Raw genomic sequence first — 15,132 nt, 5'->3', positions numbered from 1 at the left:
TGTTTTTCCTGATTTGAGGGATGCATCATCTGTGTTAAGCGCCACCCACTCATCTTCAGGCGAAATTCACTTTAATTATATGGAAACTTTGGGCCTGATCATACTCTTATTTGCAAAATTGTGCTTTCTTAATATTGAGTCATTCTCGCAAGAATATAATTTAGCAGGCTATGTGGCATAACATAATCCTTGTTGTGGATTCTTGATTATGCCAATACCATATAATGTGACAAACTATTGTCAGGGACATCTGATAAAATTGGAACGATATAAAGAAGATTAGCATGGCCCCTCATCAAGGATGTCATGCAAATCGAGAAATGGTATTATAGCAGGTCTCTTCCAGTACGATGTGGTTCAGGGACGAACCAAGCAGAAGTTGGTGGGCATGTAACACCCGAGGTCAAAGAGGATGGGGAGTGGTCGCACAAATTCACATCATAATGAGAGGATCTTGAGGTTCTATAGGTATGTGACTGCATGGTTGAAGAAAAGTTTATAAGGATTGATTAGTACTACCTATATCAAAAAGATGCATCTTTTTTTGGTAGTCTAATAAATAAAAAACCATAGTTAAACGTGTTTGACTTTGAGTAGTATTTAATTGAGTGACCTTCTGAGAAATTTCTAGAAAAACGTGTGAGTAAAGACAAAACATGTTGAAAAGATCTATGTTGATTTGTGGGGTCAATCGATAATTTTGGAAGCAGTCTGTAGCATTCTAGTTCTGTCTGTAAATATAAGATATCTTAAATTTTGAGATGAGTGGAGTAACTTATATCATCAATTAAATGTTTTGCAAAATGTTGATTTAAAATTCAATTCCTATTTTGAGATGAGTGGAGTAACTTATATTTAAATCTGGCAAAGGAACAAATTCTACATTTAAATCTATATCACACAATGAAAATTTAATAGTATGTGAAGCCATTAAATTTTGTAAACCTACAATATAAAGGTATATATACACTTCAAGTATTAGTGATTTTAACTTTTTTTATGGGAATCATGAAATTTAGAGTAATAAAATTGGAGGGAAATTTAATTTTAAGTGTATCATGAAAATTGGAATAATAAAGTTTGGGGAAAGTTGAATTTTAAGTGTACCATGAAATAAGAAAAAATATATATGAAAAAAAAATTAAGGAAGATAGAGAAACTATCTTGTCTATGTAATAATTGGAATCTAGGCATTAAATATGGAGTATTAGGAAAAGGAAATGGTATGCTGAATAAATGAATAAGTAAGGGTAAATTAGAAAACAATGTCCAAATATTTGTTCTTTATTGATTGTCTTGGTTATAGAGATTTTTGCAAAATTGACACATATAAAGGAACGAATGGAGTATAAATAAATCTTTAACATTTATAAATTAACAATTTATTTTTATAAAAAATATCTTTTAAAGTATTATTTTGTCAAGGCTATTTTTTAAATTTAAAATGATTTAATTAATGTTTTACTTATATATACTTAATCATGTTAAATTTTCCTACAATCTACACTAAATATATTTTTTTACAGGTCCATCTACACTAAATATGATTACACATATATTAAATAATTTTCTTTTTTAAAACTAAATTTGTAAATTATTCAGTTAGTCAATAAATTTAATATTGTTATTAATTTTTAAAAAAATTTAAATTTTTTTATATTTAAACATGGAGAAAAAGTTCAATAAAATAAAACTTAATAAATATAAATATAGTAGTATAACAAATAATAAATATTTTGTTGGTATTTAAAAAGTAATTATTTTGTCTCCTTAACTCAGTAGAAAGTCACACATGTTTGAATCGGTGATTTTCAACTTGTTGGACTTTAAAATGTGAATTTCAAAAACTCAACTAGTTAACCAAAAAAATAATGATTTTAAATTAGAGAAAAAATATAATTTTTATAAAACAGAAGAAATAATGAATAACATACAGAGCATAATAACAAAATTATTATGTAGTTTTAGAAATATTTCAAAGAATACTATAAATGTAGATAGTATTGGAAAAAAGAAAGAATAAATTTGTATGAATATCGTAAAAAAATAATTATTTTCAGAGGAATTAAAAAAATGTAAATGTAATGTTTTTATGAAACGGAAAGTGTAATAGTAAATTACTGACAATCTAAAAGGACATGTTGAAAAGAGTTTGATTTTTATTTCAATCAATTATAAAATACTTTCTCTGTTTTAAAATATATAAAAAATTAGGATTGTAGCCTACAAATTAAGAAAAGTAACGAGCAAATGAATAAATGTAATAATTTTATAAAATTATTCTTAGTTGTTAGTGGTTATACATGCATTATCATAAATGTCCAGTAAGATTTAATGTCTTCAAAATAGTGCAGATGATATTAGTTAGAAGTAAAATTGATATAAATTAATTAATATTATTGAAAAAACAAAATAATATTTATTTTGAGACAAAAAATTTAGATTAAAAAGATAATTATTACTATAAGACTAAGAGAGTAATACAAATAAATATGATGATGAATTAATGGCAAATATGAATGAACGAATGATATTTCCTGTCCTCTTGTGTCGCCGTGGACCCACCTACTGACTTATGATGAAGATGAGACATGATCCATCTAATTTGGCATGTTTCATTTCACGTGGTCTAATGTGTTTTCATTTCACCGGTGGGGATTTTTTATTGAGTTTTCATCTCACATAAATACTCTCCCTTATATATATATATATATATATATATATATATATATATATATATATATATATATATATATATATATATATATATATATATATATATATATATATATATATATATATATATATATATATATATATATATATATATATATATATATATATATATATATATATATATATATATATATATAAACTATTATATGAATTAAATATATCAGATATTCCATAAATATTTTTACAATTTTTCTCTACTGTAAATTAAAAATTGACATTAAGTAGAAGAAAGGTAAAGAGAATATAATAGTGTACTCATATACTGATAAACAGTCTATAACACTTATACGTCGCCCATCATTATGAGCCGTTTTACCTTAAGTGTTTCTTATTCTTTTCCTCATGGAAAATATGGGAAAAAGCGTTCACCAGTTATAGGGGAATCAAGGTTAAAAGACTTATTCACATCTCCTTAAGAAATAGAGATTCAACGATCGACCTTTGACTAAGTGGACGGTTATCACTCCCTAGAAAATCTTAGGTCCAAGAGCCTCTATAAACACCTTGCCCCATGGGGATAAAAGGACATTATCATTATATCCACAATAGACATGCATAATACAAAACTTCTCAACTTACGCGAACAAGGTCTCTCACCATTGTGAGAAAACCCTAACCACTAGAAATTACAAAGGCTTTTGGTTATCTCTTACCAGCGTAGGGATACTATTCACTCATGTATTTTTTGACAAGCACAATGGTGTCCATCGTAGGACTCCAATAAAACTGACATGGGTCACACCTCTTTCATCATCATCCCCTTCGTCTTCCCCTGAAGACGACCAACACAACATTACACTCCTGAGTTAACACCATAGTAAGGGGGTTCGTTGATGGAGGAAGTTTCAACTCCTTTCGAAGGAAATACACCATACATGTGCTAATTGCAAACATAATATCTACCGGGTTCTCCAAAGTGGAACATCGAGAATCAGGAATCATCATCATCCCCTCCGCCTTCCCCCGAAGATGGCCATTGAAACTTGAGTAAATGGTGTTACATACTAACCACTGAAATATTCATAGAAATATAGTTTTTCTTGAATAGTGTTAGTTTGAGTAAATGGTGTTACATACTAACCACTCAAATATTCATAGAAATGTTGTTTTTCTTGAATAATGTTAGCTTGAGAATATGTTTAATGTATGTTCTTAGGAAATATACCATGAGTATCATATAGTTCATATGCATTAGGTGCCTTAGCATAGATTTGTTGATTTGAGTAATATAGCTTTTGGTTTACACAGAGAAGGACGATTCGACCAACCCCTCTCATACAACCTTTGCTACAACCTCTGTTAATACTAAAAGTAAAAGAAAAACTAGAGGGGTCATGATATTGACCATGGTGACAAAATCCAACTAAAGCGGTGTTCGCTTTCCGATTAATTTTTGTCCAATAACTGGTAAGGTTTATGGTGAACATGCATATAGTTTTAGGGGTTACATGGCAGTCGTAGTACAAGGTAGAAGCAAAGTCAATATTTTTATAGGTAATTGATACAACATTTATGGTGAATTGAAAGATAAGTCAGTATTTTTATAGGTAATTGGTACAATATTTATGGTGAATTGAAAGATAAATAATGGACCGATATTACAATATTTATTATATATTTTATTATTGTTTTACAAGTATAGGTGAACATTTATTTCTTTGGTTTAATACTAATTAGAACTATAGTATGTAAACATGCGAAGTGTTTATTGTTCCAGAGGATGATATGTTGAAAAAGAAATGGATTGGATATGCTGGTGAACGTTGGAGGGGCTTTAAGACACAACTCACACATGGTAATATTACACATAAAAAGTATAACTTAAAGCCTCCATTTATGAAGTATTCATTTATTGATAAGAACGTTTGGGAGGAGTTTGTCAAGTCTCACATAACTCCTGGTTTCTTGGCTAAGAGCCAAAAGAATAGGAGAATAGAGGCAAAAATATCTATCCACATAGATTGTCTCGTGGAGGATATGATAAAATGGAACAAAAAATGATTAATGGGAAAAGAAGACAAAAAGAACTAGAGTTGGAAGATCCTTATAGAAGTCTTGATCACAAGCCATCTCCACCATCATGCCATGAGAAATAGAAGAGGGTGCATTAAAGACCAGAAGGTGGGTTCACATCAAAGGCTACACGCGAAGTGGATGAAAAGAATATAAGCATATACTTTTTCAATATTAATTATTTAAGTTAATTCAATTTGGCAAAGATGAACTTTTATATGTGTTGTAGGATTTATTGGTTGAAAATCCAAAGATGGTATCTTTGTTCCACGAGAACGCCAAGACATCTTGGAAGAAACGAGTGGAACAAAGGAGCATGGTGAGCATGTCCATCGTCTTAGAAGAGGCGTCGACTTGAGATTATATTTTGGACCATCTTAAACAAGTAATAAAGTAAACTGTAATAAATAAATTAAAGAGATATTTGATCAAAAGGTGGGGGAGAGAGTACAAGAAGTATTAGAACTGGAGCGAGAGAAGTGGACTCAGGAAGCGCTGGAGAAGTGGACTCAAGAGGCACAAGAGAGAGTAAATCAAGAGGAACGTGAGAAGGTGCATCTAGAGAAGCGGGAGATGTTGTTGTAGGAGATGCATAAGAGGTTCCAGGAGGAGTGAGACAGGTTGACTGATGAGGAGCGATTGAAGTTGACTGAGGAAATGCAGGAGAAGTGTATCCGCGATGTGACTGAGGTAAGTATAAGTCAAAGAATTTGTGTTGTATGTTGTTGTTATTGTTTGTGTGTTTACATTTATGTATTGTATTATAATTGTTTTTATGATGCAACAATTAATATCGATAGGTGTGCTCATCCATCCAAATTCAGATCAGTTAGACATACCTGAGAAAGCAGCTGAAAAAGTTTTTATGGGTAGTGAAATCACGAAAGGTAGTTGTTCATCCCCACAACATAATATTGACACAACACTACCTAAACTAGATAACATGCAAAGGCTATCAATGATGATATAAGAGATGCCAGATATCTATGAGTTTACCTTAAAACATGAACCAAAACAAGCTTATATACTTTATAAGAGTTGTGTTTTCAAATTTTTTAAGGGAGATGATTGGTTAGACATAATTGTACTACTACAATTATGGTGCCTGCAAGTACAATTTTTACGGTGATTTCAATTTATATTCATTGTTCTCATACATTAACATCAAGATTTGACTTTTATGTTCACTTTTAGGTCCATGCATGAGATGTATGTTGAAAGGGAATTAAGAAAGTATTGTTTCTTAGACCCATACAATATTCAATTTCAATAAAAGGGAGCAAACTCTATCCAAATGAAAATACAATTAATTGATGAGAACAAAGAATGTTATATGAGATTGTTTTACAATGCGTAAGTATATATTAATTTGTGTTTTATTTTATAAATCAATTTTATAAATACTATTAATTATTCTGAATGTTTATGTAGTTCACATTGACAACTAGTTATTATATGTCTGAAGCAAAATCTTGATTAAACGATGCACGACCTTTTAAGAGGGTAAGTGGTATTATTTGTAATACTCAAACCTTTCATTTAGTTTTGAATAGTTTTTATTCATGTTTATTTTTTTACCAACATGTAGAGCTATGAAGGGATATAATTTGTGAAATATAATATAAGAGGTAGAAAATCAAGGTTCCTTTTTCCAAAAATAAGAATTACTTGTGCTTTTTGACATTCTTTTATTTTTGCTAATGTATTACTTGTGCTTGTGTGTATTACTAACTATATGAAAATTATTTGTAGTCGCGAAAATAACCCGATAACCATTTGTGTGGATACTATGTTATGAAACATATGTTTGATATTATCTCATGAGACATTTGTAATTCATGGGTTAAGATATGAAACACATGTAATTTATTTATATTTGTTAAGTTAATGTTGTTGTTGTTGTTAGCTTATCATAATTTAAAATTTGTACGAATTATAGGTATTTAGAAATCAGACACCATTCATAGAAGATATAAATGACATCCAATCACGTTGGACCACTTGCTTCACATCTATTTATGAATCTCAATAACACTAGTTTTTCTTGGTTGTTGTAAATATTGTGTATATGATTTGTGTTACAAATGTGTTTAGTTTTGTATTTTATTTTCAAATATGTATAGGCTCTATTAGTGTACCATTTTGAATATGTACATTTGGTTTTGTAAACAATGTGTGTATAGTTATGTTTGTTATAAAATAAAATGTTCTGATTCTAATTTTGTACAAAAAAATTACAGGTAAGTCAAATTGAGATTTAAAACATATAAATGAAAAAAAAATAGATTTTACCATTAGTTTTAATTTCAAACTATCATAAATACTTACGTTTTCCCTTGGTTATTAATAAAAACTCGTATGTCTGTGGCACACACTTTATAATTTTTGAAAAAAATGTTGTTGTTAGGGATCGAACCAATTACCATTACAATTTACCTCTTGGTGGAAAAACAATTGAGGGGTAAAGTGACAAGTTTTTATGACTCCCTTTGTTACCTCGCATGGGAAGCCGAGGTAAAATCTCTTTTCTAACCTAGGTGAAATGAGTTTTTTGTAGTATTGGCCCAAGGAGGACTTGAAGGAAGTCATTATAGACCCCTCTATGCATCAAGTGACTAAAATAGGCACATCTTTTACCGAGGATGGAGAAAGCAAACTAGTAGACTAACTCATTAGAAATATTAATTTGTTCTCATATGCCCTCTCTAGTATGTTAGGAATACACACCAGAGTGGTGTGTCTCCGCATCACCATTAACCCTTTTGCCAAGCCAGTGGCGTAAAGGAAGTGGAAAGTTTGTGAGGATAAGAGAGCCTCCATTAACAGAGAGGTAGGCAAGCTAACAAACTCCAACTTGGTTAGCCAACATGGTGTTGGTGAGGACAACGACGAGCAAGTGGCACATGTGTGTGAACTTCACCGACCTTAATCACACATGTCTTAAGGACCCATATCCCTTGTCCGATATTAATTTCCTGATTGATAGGTCCTCAGGCTACCACACATTGAACTTCATGGACGCATACTATGAATATAACCAAATATGAATGGATCCCCTATATGTACCCAAGACAACATTCATGTCGAACCATGGCAGCTACTACTAAAATGTCACGCCATTCGACCTTAAGAATGCTTGTCCCACCTAAAAAGGACACGTGGACACTGTGTTCTCCCACCAATTAGGGAGGAACCTGAAGATCCAGGTTGACGACATTATAATGAACCACCAAAAGGTGCAACCATGTTGCAGACTTGGAGGATGTCCTGTAGTCCATCAGGAAATACAACATGCATCTGAATCCCGCCAAGTGCTCTTCTGGGGTTCAAGATGGGAATTTCCTTGAATTCATGCTAATAGAGAGAGGTGTTGAAGCCAACCCCGATAAGTGTCAGGAAATCATCGATGTGAGAAGCCTTGCCAATGTCAAAAAGGTACAACGACTTGTCGGCTGCCTTTCTGCCCTGTCTTATTTCCTTTCTTGTGCAGGCGAGAATGTTTTCCCCTTTTTCACTGTCTTGAGGAAGAAAGAGAGATTTGAATGGATCAAAGAGGGTGATAAGGCTTTCTCAAAGGTAAAAACATTCCTCATATCTCAGCCCATTCTAACTCACCGAAAGAAGGATTGTTGATGCTCTTCTACCTTTCAATCTAGATCGGGCGATGAGCTCAATACTCGTCCTAGAGACAGATAAAGTAGAAAGACCTATGTATTTTGTAAGAAAAGTGTTAAATGGTAGTGAAAAACACTATCAAAAGATCGAGAAGCTAGCATTGGTCGTCGTCTTCATTGCAATAAAGATTCAGCCTTATTTTCAAGGTCACATAATACTCGTAAAAACCAATTACCCTATTCAATAAGTCCTGAATAAACCATATTTGGCATGAAGAGTGGTATCTTGGGTGATTGAACTCTCAGAATATGACATCCAGTATGTCCCGAGAGGAAGCATCAAATTCCAGGCTCTGGTAGTTTTTTTGGCTGAATTTATCACGCCCGTGGAGGATGAGACGCTCCTAGAGTGGACACTATCGATCGATGATGTCTCAAATGTGAAGGTAAGCGATACATAAATCATCTTAGAAGAATCTGGTGACATACTTATTGAGCAGGCACTTAAGTTTGAATTTAAGGCCAACAACAATCACGCGGAGTACGAAGCTCTGATTTTCGGAATGGTTCTTGCCCTAGAGATGAGTGCCTATTGTAACACCTCAAAATTTGCCCTCCTCTCTTGGGACTAGCTTAGCATATTGCATTTCATTTTTTAGGTCATTAGGCATTGCATCTTTGCATATCATGTGGCAACTCAGGCAAGCCATCCTCTTAGGTCTTGATCAGAAGATGAAGAGGTTGAGATGCAAGCCTGAGGGTTTCATGAATTGATCACTAGCCATCTGAGGGTGTGTGCTTCAAATTAGGGTTTCTTGGTTCCTCAAGGAGATTGATCATCATCTTGGTTGAAATGGTACATCATCATTATTATGGTCTTATCATCATCAAGAGATTCATTGTGCTTGATCAGGTTCTTTGAGATTGAGGCTCAAGTTCATCTGTGCATAGCCAATTCATCTATCAGTCAACAAAAGTCAACCAGAAGTCAAATGATGGATTTGGAGGTGGGAGAGGGTTAGAGACACTTCATTCATGTCCAAACAAGTTTCATTTGACATTTCAAACATCAACAATGAAGAAAATAAAGTCAGATGAAAACTTTCCAAAAATAGAAAGTGACTTGTAATTCAAAATTGCCAAAAATGGAAAGGTTTTCTCCTTAAAATTACATGTCCAAAAATGCTTCAAATGAAATTTTGTCCAACATGAAAGTTGTAGATCTTGCTCTCACCTTTCCAAAAAGTCCAAGAACATGAATTTCTCATGTGTGGTTGGCAAGTTATGGATCAATCTTGGTCAAGAAAAGTTGAATTTCAAAAGTGCATAACTTTTGCACCAAATGGCCAATTCATGTGGTTCTTTTTGGAGCAATTTTCTCTTGATGTGCACTATCATAATCATGCATCACATTTCATTAAAACTCATCACAAAAAAGTGCATTTTTCACTTGAACTTAATTTGAAAATTGGAGGGAAAAAGAGGAATTTGAAAACTAAGCCTTGGCTTCACATAATTCCACTTGCATTTGCCTCCAAAGTGATTTTCTGAAGTGAATTGAAGCTAAAACCTGCACTGTTACATTGAATCACATGTGAAGGGTGAATTGGCCAATTTGCTAATGTGCACAAAACTTGACATCACTTAATCTTTAGCATTAACACTAATCATGATTAGTAACATGCTTAACAACACATATAAAAGCTAAATCATAACTGTTTCATTGCTAATCATAACAGAATTGAGATCTAGATCTAGAAATCCAAAAATTCTTCAACTTCTTCTCTCAACTTTTCTTCATTTTTCTGCATAAACATTGCCTTTGCTTTGATCAATCCTTCATCCATGTGCATTATTGAGGCTGTTGGAAGCAAGATCACAAGGTTTTCAAGCTGAATTTGGAACTGTTACAAGTGTGTTCAACAATGGCAATTCGAGTTTCCAGCTAGATCGTGTACAATCAACATCAAAGCCTTGCTTCATTCACTCATACAAACATTAAAGAGCTTCTGTTTCAGCATTGCAAGACCAGAAAACATCAAAATCATTTCTGCACTTCAAAGAAGGTCAGTTTTCGACTTGCATAATTCATGAAATTGATACATGTTTTTGGTAGATTTTGGAATGTATGTTAATCTGCAAGTTGAATCGTTGAAATCCATGGAGAAACAAGAAAGTTATGTTGATTTTCATTTTGATGCATGAATATGTTTTTCTTTGAAACTTTGAAATTAGGAAGAGTTAGGATAAATTGATTTGAGATTGTTAATGTACGTTAGAAGACCTTTTCAATGATATAAGGTTTGTTGATTTTGGTGAGAAAATGTTCTTGATGATGAAGAACGTATGAAGTTGATGAAGAACTTAGGGATTTTTCCAGAATTCCGCGTTTGATCTTGTTAAGCGTGGCCTGCATGCGTTTTGCTGTTATACGCTCATACATTGGACCACGTGTCCAGGTCCATGCTTAAGCGCGCGCTGCATTTTGAACGTGTACTCCCTTCGAATCCGGGCGAGTGTATTTCATGGAATTGCCATTTGCATTTTTTAGCTTATGCCTTGCCTTTCATGTATGTGTGTTCATGGCATTTTTTATTTTTTAATCCACATAGAAAAATCATAACTCATAAAATAATAATCCAATTCACATGAGATTTTTTGTGCCATGTTCCTTAAGATCTCTAGTATTTTTTGGTGTTTTTTTCCAGAAATTGTGCACGTGTGGTTTTTAATGTGGCCTAGGGTTTTTGTGAACATGTGTTTGCTTGCACATTGGTTACTATTTTGGTTGTGAAATAATGATGCTTGATCCAAAATTCTTGAAATTTTACATGTGTAACCTAGACACTTTGATGGATATTTTGGCTTAGAGTTTGCTATTTTTGCATTCCTGGTTTGTGAGATATGATCTGATCAATATTGGTGTGACAATGTGTGTCACACCATTTCTTGTCCAATTTGTGGAATTTCTTTACCATGTCATTTCTATGCCAAATAATCTGAATTTTTGCATGATGATGCTTCTGGATGTTAAGGTTGAGTGTGAATTTTTGTGGATTTTTTGAGTGCCTTTCCAATTTGTTTGAGAATTTCATTTCTGTTTGACCAATTGTGGACTTTTTGTGAGTCATGATCTTAGATGATTTATGAAATTCTTGATGTTTATTGGATGGACCTGAAATTTTGTGGAGTGATTCTAGACACATTGAAGTTTATCATGGCTTTGGTTTAAGTCATTTATCATGTGTAGATTCTGTTTTATGCTTGCTTGAAGTTGATGTATGTTTTTGTGCCCTCATTGAGCTTGTTTTGCCATGCTTTGACTTAGGGAATTTATTTGACATGCTTCCACTTATCCAAATGACTTGAATTTTGGTATGATGATCATGTGATGTGTGCTGTTTAGCCATGATTTTTCTGGAGATTTATTGAAGTATTTTTGAGTTAGTTTGGATTGATTCATTCTGTTTGGTCCAATGAGCTTTCAAATAGCATGTTTTGCACTATTTGTTGTGTGAAATGAAATTGGTGTGTGATATGAATGTGAGACCACTTGGACATTGTTCTAATTTGATTGAACTTGATTTGTGCCAATTTTCATGTTCTGTTTTGAATTATTTCTCCCCCTTTGACCCTAGGCCTTGTCCTAGGGGTTTGCTTATGTTTGAGTTGTGTTTTCAGGACAAAGAGCATATGGCATTGAGGGAATTGATTCACACTTGCTTGAGTTGACTAATTGGTCAATGTTGAACTAATCTTGAGTTTGTTTTGTAGGTGGCTTCTAAGTCATTTGAATTGAGCTTTAGCTTTGCCTTGATGCATAGCTTGCTTGTCTGTTTGCTTGTGTACAGTTAACTGTTGGCTTTTAGTTTGTCTGTTTGACTGTTTGAGTTGAATACTGACTGAGTTAGATTGTTTTCAGGTACATTAGTTGCTATAGTTCATTGTGAACTTGCTTGTGCTGTTGCTTGGTTGCTTAACCAATTGAGGTAGAATTCCTTTTCTCCATGTAGTCTGGAAGACCTGGCCTGTTACTTGGCCAGACACCTGTCTGAAGTCCTCCTTAAGAGGCAATGCTTGTGTTTGTTTATCTTTGTCCCCAAGCAGGAAAAGACCTTTGTTAAGGCAATTGGCAGATACAAGAGATGTGCAATCCATCTTCTGCTATTCAGTCGAGTCATCCCTTGGCTCACATTACATGTTGATGCCTTAAGGATATTAACCCAAGATCTCTGTTGAGTCAGTCATAAGTGTAGAAGGGTTCCCACTTTCTGAACCCACACTTCCTTTGTCTGAAGCTCTCCCTGGCCAGGGATAAGAGCTGTGAGGCACACCCCTCACTCCCATTTCATCTGCTTCACCCTAACTCTCAATGTTAGGGTTAAGAGCTAACATCACCTGATACAGTTGGCTTGCTTTTGCAGCCTAACCCTTGTGTGGGCCCACTTTGTCTGTATATAGTGTGTGCTATTTGTGATTGTTTGCTTTGACTGCTTGTGCTGTTTAGGTTTAGCTTGCTCCCTGTGCAAGTTAGATAGCAACCTTAACTTAGGGATGATTTGCATGATAACATCTAGGCTCGAGTTAGTCTCCCTAGTTGTGTCTCCCTTTGTTATCTGGTTAGGCTATTCCTTTGTCCCGTTCAGGGGAACTACGTCGCCCTGATCCTCATACCAGATGAGGTACGTAGGCAGGAGACTGTGTGAGGTCTCTCCAGGCACCCTTTTTCTTTTTGTGTGTGTTTGCTTGACAGTTGCTAGGCTCGAGTGCCAGACTCCTTAGTAACTTGTTTGTTTGTTAATCCTCTTGTGTGTCGGGATATGGATGTAAGACCAGCGATTGGCAGTCCGTATCCTATTGGTGTTTGTTGGCAGTCGGTTTCCAGTGTGTGTTTGTTCGGCGTGCGTGAGCCGAACTACGGCAGCTCTGATTCTCATTCCAGATGAGATACGTAGGCATAGGATGCGATATCCTAGCGAGCCCTTTCCTCTCTTCCCCCACCTGTGTTGTTTTCAGTGTGTGTATGTGATGTTTGTGAGCAGTTTTAGCAACCTTGTTCTATCTTTTTGAGCGTGGATTCCGTCGAGTACGACGAATGCGTAGGGATGCTAATACCTTCCCTTCGCATAACCGACTCCCGATCCCATTCTCTTTGGTCGCGAGACCATGTCTTTTCCAGGTTTACTTCGAGCGTTTCCTTTCCCTTTTTTGGGATAAATAACGCACGTGGCGGCTCTGTGTTGTTTTGTTTTAGCCCGCCGGTTGTTTTTCGCGGATGCGACACCTATAGATTGAAAGCGAAGATTGTCTAACAATTAGTCGCCAACCAAGTCTCTGGTGAGTACTAGGCCAAATAACCTCAGCTGATAAAATATCTACATAAGGTACATCTTAGGTCCATTCCCCCTAGCGCTAGATCAACTAAAATTCTTGATTGTGGAAGTAGATTACTTCACAAAGTATATAGAAGTGAAAGATGTCGCCAAAACCACGACTGAAAGGGTTCTCCATTTTTACTAGTAGAAGATTATGTGCAGATTCGGGTTACACGAAATCATCATCTCCGACTTTTTTTGGGGAATTAGGAGTTCAAACAAAGTTAGCATGTGTTGTCCACCCGCAAGATAATGGCTAAGAGGATTTGACGAACAAGGTGATCCTGAAAGGGCTCAAGAAGAAGCGCAATGACGCTAAAGGTTTATGGGCGGAACTGCTCCATGAGATATTATGATCATAGCATACCACACCTACTTTACTACCAAGGAAACTCCATTCACAATGGTATATGGGACAAACACTATGCTGCTCGTAGAGATTGACACACCCTTATGGTGATGCTCCGATTTAACCAGTATGTAAATAAGGCATGATTGGAATGCATTGCGGATCTGGTCGATGAATTAACAGAAGTCGTTCACATTCGAGAACTCGTCTCCAAGCATAGAGCCACAAGAAGATACAACTCCAAAGTTATGCTAAGGGATATGCGAGAAGGCGACAAAGTCTTAAGGCTAAAGGTTTTACCTACACAATAGAGAAAACTGTTGTCCAACTAGGAGAGGTCATATCGCATATTCCAGAAGCTCCCTCATGTGGCATAAAATCTGTAGGAATTGGATGAAAGACTTATACCAAGAACTTGGAACTCTATATATGTCTCAAATATTATTATAGTTAAACTATTTGTAATTTAAAGGGGGGAAATGTATGATTGTGTATGAACCTTTGAATGTTTGTGAATAAGGAAGACATGTTTTCATGATATTAGGTATGTTGGACTTCTACGTGAAGATCTATGTCGCCTTAAAAGGCTATTTGAACATGTAGGACTTCCACGTGGAGGTCTTTATTGCCTTAAAAGGCTATTTGAAAACGTTGAACTTCCATGCGAAGAATCTTTCCGCATTGAAAGGCTATTAAAACATGTTGGACTTCCATCGAAGATCCTTGCCGCCTTAAAAGGCTATTTAAAGCGTTGAAATTCCATGCTACGATCCTTGCCACCTTGAAAGGCTATTTGAACATGTTTGACTTCCACGCGAAGAGCCTTGCCGCTTTAAGGCTATTTGAAATCGTTGGACTTCTATGCAAAGATCCTTTTCGCCTTGAAATGATATTTGAACATATTAGACCTTCGTGTGAAAGTTTTTGTTGCCTCTTAAGGCAATGCGAACACACTAGACTTATATGGGAATAGCAGTGCTTCTTCCAAGGTAATATGATAGAACGAACCACCAAGGGGCACAACCAAACTTTATCCCAAGAGACT

General features: G+C 34.7%; 1 pseudogene; it reads left to right on the top strand.

Annotated features, from left to right (window-relative positions):
• Positions 1 to 239: 239 nt before the first annotated feature.
• LOC127124807 (uncharacterized) lies at positions 240 to 330 on the top strand (annotated as a pseudogene).
• The last annotated feature ends 14,802 nt before the right edge of the window (positions 331 to 15,132 follow it).

The sequence above is a fragment of the Lathyrus oleraceus genome, chromosome 2 (genome assembly GCF_024323335.1).
Source record: "Lathyrus oleraceus cultivar Zhongwan6 chromosome 2, CAAS_Psat_ZW6_1.0, whole genome shotgun sequence".
In the NCBI taxonomy this organism is placed as follows: domain Eukaryota; kingdom Viridiplantae; phylum Streptophyta; class Magnoliopsida; order Fabales; family Fabaceae; genus Lathyrus; species Lathyrus oleraceus.
The sequence above is the reverse complement of the archived record's forward strand: the minus strand, read 5'-3'. Positions and strand labels throughout refer to the sequence as shown.